The 5,169-nt window shown below is 44.2% G+C and overlaps 1 long non-coding RNA gene across 1 annotated transcript; it reads right to left on the bottom strand.

The window, feature by feature from the left end:
* Nucleotides 1–586: 586 nt before the first annotated feature.
* On the bottom strand, nt 587–3,554 carry LOC143267524 (uncharacterized). The gene is made up of 2 exons (XR_013042665.1): nt 3,375–3,554; nt 587–922 (listed from the first exon to the last, which is right to left on the bottom strand). It is a non-coding gene; the product is annotated as an uncharacterized LOC143267524 (long non-coding RNA).
* Between the last annotated feature and the right edge of the window lie 1,615 nt (nt 3,555–5,169).

Below are 5,169 nucleotides of genomic sequence, written 5' to 3'. Positions count from 1 at the left end.
AAACAAGTGGAGGTGCCCACAGAGATGGCTCAGTGGGCAAAAGAACATTCTGTATAATCCTAAGGACTTGAGTTTGAATCCCGAAGGTCCACATAAAAGCTGGACATGGTTGAATGCGCCTGTAACCCAAGCACTGGCGATCAGAGATGGGCAGATGTTAGAAGCTCACTTATCAGTTAGTCTAGCAGAAATGGTGAGCTCCAGGTTCAATGAGGGACCCTGCCTCAAGGGAACAAGAGTAGTAAAGAAGGACACTTGATGTCCTCCTCTGGCTTCTGTACACACACTCCAAACAAAATAAATGGTGGGTAAGATTTGGCCTGATGCTGTAGATTGTTGGCAATCTTGACAATCTTCTTGACTTCTATCTTCACTAAAAATGAGATTAACCAGCCAAAGAGATCTCCAAATACCACCCCAAAGCATTATTGCCTCATCAGTACTGAACTAGGAAATGTTTGGCTGAGCGTGGTGGTTCACACCTATAATCCCAGCACTAGGAGAGGCAGGGAGTGTGAGTTCAAGGATGACCTGAGCTACACAGCAAGACCTGCTTTTGTGGAAGAAGATACAGAGGGCAGAGGAAGATGGGAAGTGGGGGGAGTTTTAATTAGAATGTCAACATGGGTGATCTGAATCACTTCTCTGGAACTCACTATTTATCTGTTAAAGTATTCATGGTCTTCCCATCGCAGGCTCTTTAAGGAGAAGGGCGTTCATTCATTCTCCATGGATCAAACGCTGCTCGTGAGAACACTGGCCCGTGAGTAAATGCCACTTCCCAAGGCCTTCCTATTGTAGTCACTTATGCATTAGCGTCTTCTGTTGGACCGTGGCAGAGTTGAGTCGTTAGGGTAACAATCTTGCAGCCTGAGATGGAAGGTTGGGGCCTTTGATAGCCATGGAGTCAGCATTTTGGCTTCTACTCAAAAGAGAAAAAAATAAGATTAATGTTTATAATCTGCCACATTTAGAGTTCTCTGATACACAGGGTCAGATCTAATCCAACTAACTGAATATATAGAGTAGGGTACAGTAGGGGCGATATGAGATATTAGAAAATCAGAGATATAGCATGCGACAAGCCTTGGGGATGTATTGAGAGAGGGAGGACGGAGATGGGGTGGGGGAGAGGAAAGAGGAGCATAACAGAAAGCTTGGCATGTCATTGAAGGACAGGTATGAAGGCTTGTCATGCTTGAGGTGCTATGTGAAGTACTTCATACATGTTAAGCTCATGAAATCAAACAACCGTGCTATCAAGATACTGCTCTAGAACCATTTGGAGATAGAAAAACTGAGGCACAGACACAGAGAGATTTAATAACTTAATCCTTCTCCCCTACTGCATCTGGAGATCAAGCTCGGGATCTCAACCACACTGAGCAAGTACTCCAGTGCTGAGCCACAACTTCAGGCCTGGACAAACTCACTCAAGTCTCTAGTAGGACATGCTGGAACCATGGGTCACCCGAGGGCTCTGCCCTGGTTCCCTGCTGTGACCTTCCCACAATGCTGCCTTCGCGGGTGCTCAGGTCCCACTGTGCTTACCATGACCCCTGCTCTTCCTCCATTTCAACTCCCTAGTCAGGCTGGTTTCTTCTGTGACTGAAAATGCTAAGACCCTCCTCCCTCCAGGCTATGGCCCTCACTGAACTCTGGCCAGAAGGCTCTTCCCTCAGACCCCTGACTGGCTTGTGCTCTCTCCTGATTCTGTCTCAGGACAAAGTCCGATCTCCCCTCCAACAGGCTACCCTGTGTCGGCCATTGGGGAATGCTTGCAGTGGATGTTTCTCTTATAGAATTGTAACCCAGGTCATAGTCTCAGATATCTATGGCTGGCTTTTCACACTAGAGTTAAGCAGAATGGTCTATTTAAAGAAACCAAGTGAAAACCCGATGGTCACCCACACCCGTGAGACTTCTCTAATTCCAGGAACACAAGCTCTGTCACTGCTGACAGAAAAACATGGGGTTGGGGGTTGATCCCCAGAGCAGAAAGAACCATTTCTGGAGGTTCCACTGCCAGAGTAGAATATCAGATGTCTCCAGTTTCTTTTATCACCTTGGTAACAGGATCTCTGTTTTTTGTTTGTTTGTTCTGTTTTTGTTTTACTGGACAAATGTTGCCAAAACCCATGACCACATTTCCCACTCTGTTTAGCCCTAGATGCGTCTATGTGACAGTGTTACATGTGAACTACACGGGAATTCCTAAGTGGAACATCTTGGAAGGGATCACAACAGGGAAGGGCAAGAGCTGTGGTTTTTCTTCTTTCCTATGTGTGAAAATGTGGATTCAAGAGCTGCATCTCAAGCAGCTATCTTGGCCAGTGATGTTCAAGCTATGTGGAGAGAATTTGAATAAAGACACAGAAGAACTTGGGTTCTAAAAGGCTGGAAGCTATTTGCCATATATGAAGGAGGGGTGGGGGGGCGGATATCAGCTTTTCTATAGTTAAACTGTTGCTATTTTTAGTTTTCTCTCACTTGCAATCAAATCCAGTATTGGTCTAGGTAGCGAGTTTTCAACTGTAAATATATTTTCAAAGATGAATCCTAAACAGTAAAGCCAGTAAAGTCGTTATAAGGAATCTTAAGATGATTAAATCTAGTCTTTAGCAATGGGGAAAAGGTGAACACTTTCTCAGCAGGAGAAGTTTCACTGTTAAAAAAAAAAAACAAAACACCATTCTTTGGAGCAAATGATTCTAGGGAAGCAGGCTGGAAGGGGCGAGACTGCAAAGGTGGCCTGTTTTGCACTCGTTGGATAGACTGCAGCAAAATAGTTGAGCTTCTGAGCCACGGCAGTGAGCATGGAGTTAGGGGAGCTGGTGGCAGGGAAACTCGAGGAACAAACAGATTCTAGAACATTGGTTCTCGACATGAGGGTCAAGACCCCTTTAGGGTAGTATATTGGATATTTACATTACAATTTGTAGCAGTAGCAAAGTTACAGTTATGAAGTAGCAATGAAATAATTCTATGGTTGGGGGTCACCCCAACATGAGGAACTGTATTAAAGGGTCACAGCATCAGGAAGGTTGGGAACCGCTGGACTGGAACTTGATTCATCAAGGTCCTGGCTCGGGAAAGGGCGAGCCTGGGTACCTCACTATTCTCACCTGACCAACAGCATCACCCCCAAGAGGAAGGCGTTAGGAAAAGCGCCCTACTAGGCTGTACAGGGCACAGCACCTCCACACTTAGAGAAACCACACAATGGAACGTTGTAGAAACGTGGTATCAAAACAGTTGTAAGACTGAAAGTACAACAGCCAAGGTTTTTGTATTTGTTTTTGGCACAGCCAAAATCATAAGTTGAATAGGTTCCAATGTCACACAGACCCTTGAGTGACTCCATGATTTTTTGCCTTGTAGACCTTTGGTTTCTTTCATCATCAAAACTGACTCAATCAGAAAGGCCTCACTAGATTTTGTGAGGGACACCGAAATTCCTAGCTTTGGCCATGGCATGGTAGATAGTTGATACATGGTGGCTAAGTGTTCAGGTCATCCGCAAGAGCATTTTCTGTGCCCTGCTTGGTGTCTTTGTAATGACATCCCAGAGTCCCTTCATTCTTAACAGAGTCTCACCGAACATTCTCAGTGAAAGCAAGCTCAGAGGAGAGCCCATGTGTCTGGGCAGTTTGTTACGTTACCTCACTTTGATTTGTCTTCTGTGTCCAAGCTCTTTCAGTCTCTATAATCCACCTCGATACCAGGCGGTATTAATAGTGCTTCTGGGCTGGGGAGATGATCAGTGGATAAAATGCTTGCCTTGCAGGTGTAAGGACCCAAGTTTCAAGCCCCACAAGATGTGTAAAAAAGCTGAGCCTGTGAATCCCGGTGCTGGGAACAGGGAGACAGGTGGAATAGGCCCGCCAGTCTAGCCTATTTTGTGAGTTCCAGACCAGGAGAAACTGTCTCTAATAAAAAAGAAATAAAAACTGGTGAGTGGTGCCTAAAGAATGAAGCTGGAGATTATTCTCTGATTTCAATGTAGACTCACACGGGCACACATATGTGCACTTTTCACTAACATGCACACACACACACACACACACACACACACCCCTCATATTTTTCCAGTAAAGAATTTGATAAATTTCTTGATGTCTTAATGTGGTGAAAAAAAAGAGATTGCCTTTTTATAAACTTTTTTCCTCCCTCACTTGATATTATTCCAGCTCCAGATTCTCCAAAGAACTCAGTGTGACATATAGAACACTGGCCAGCTATAAATCTGGAAGAAATTAAAAAACAAGACAAAAGTCTTTGATTTTTAAAAACACACATTTAACCATTTTAAAAATAAAACGAAAGGCCACAAATCTACATGGACATCTCAAACAGTGAAGAAATAATTTTTCATGAAAATCTTGTGGCCCTACTCATGCTGAAACTGTCCCTAAGTGGTGCTGACAGCCTTGTCCTAGGCTGAGTCAGAGAACTGTGTACTTTTTCAGTCATACTTTGGAAGCATTGAATGGACTCAATGACATTCCAGAATTAATCCATTCCAGTCTTGGAATGCTCACTGACTCATCCCAAAGTCCCCCATTTTCCCTTTAGCAAAGTCCCTTCCTCATCCTTCCATGATGTGAGTGATGGGCCCACGCACATAGGCACATGCACATGTGTGCATGGATACCCGGGTCCTCAGTTTTGGTTTGAACCAATGACTATGATACATCAAAAGATTCACAGCTCATCTGATCAACTTTTCCCATTCCCCGTTACTGTTTTTCCATTACAGATGGAGGGAAGATAGCTCACTTACCACCTGGACCATCTCCCAGACCAGACAAGACACAGAGAAACTCTGGACTTAGAGAGACTAGGTGGTTGGTTCTTCCTGTCCATAAATCCACACTGCTCAGCAGCCTCACACAGGAAGATGAGAGCTGTGTATTACAGCTCCCACAAATGCCAAAACTTCACAGGGTTGACATTTATTGTACAGTCTTCACAGAACAAATGATTTACCTAGAAAGTAACACAGGCTTCCAGCAAGATGACATTTCATTCTTCTTGCAGAGCTGGAGAGGGGGAGAGATTCCACAAGTTGGCTTCAGAGCTGGAGCTTTTTAGCTGCACAACAAATTTTCTGTTAAAAACTCTTAAAGATGTAAGTTCACATACATAAAATTCAACCCTCTAAAGTGT

The sequence above is a fragment of the Peromyscus maniculatus genome, chromosome 10, assembly GCF_049852395.1.
Source record: "Peromyscus maniculatus bairdii isolate BWxNUB_F1_BW_parent chromosome 10, HU_Pman_BW_mat_3.1, whole genome shotgun sequence".
Lineage (NCBI taxonomy): Eukaryota > Metazoa > Chordata > Mammalia > Rodentia > Cricetidae > Peromyscus > Peromyscus maniculatus.
The sequence above is the reverse complement of the archived record's forward strand: the minus strand, read 5'-3'. Positions and strand labels throughout refer to the sequence as shown.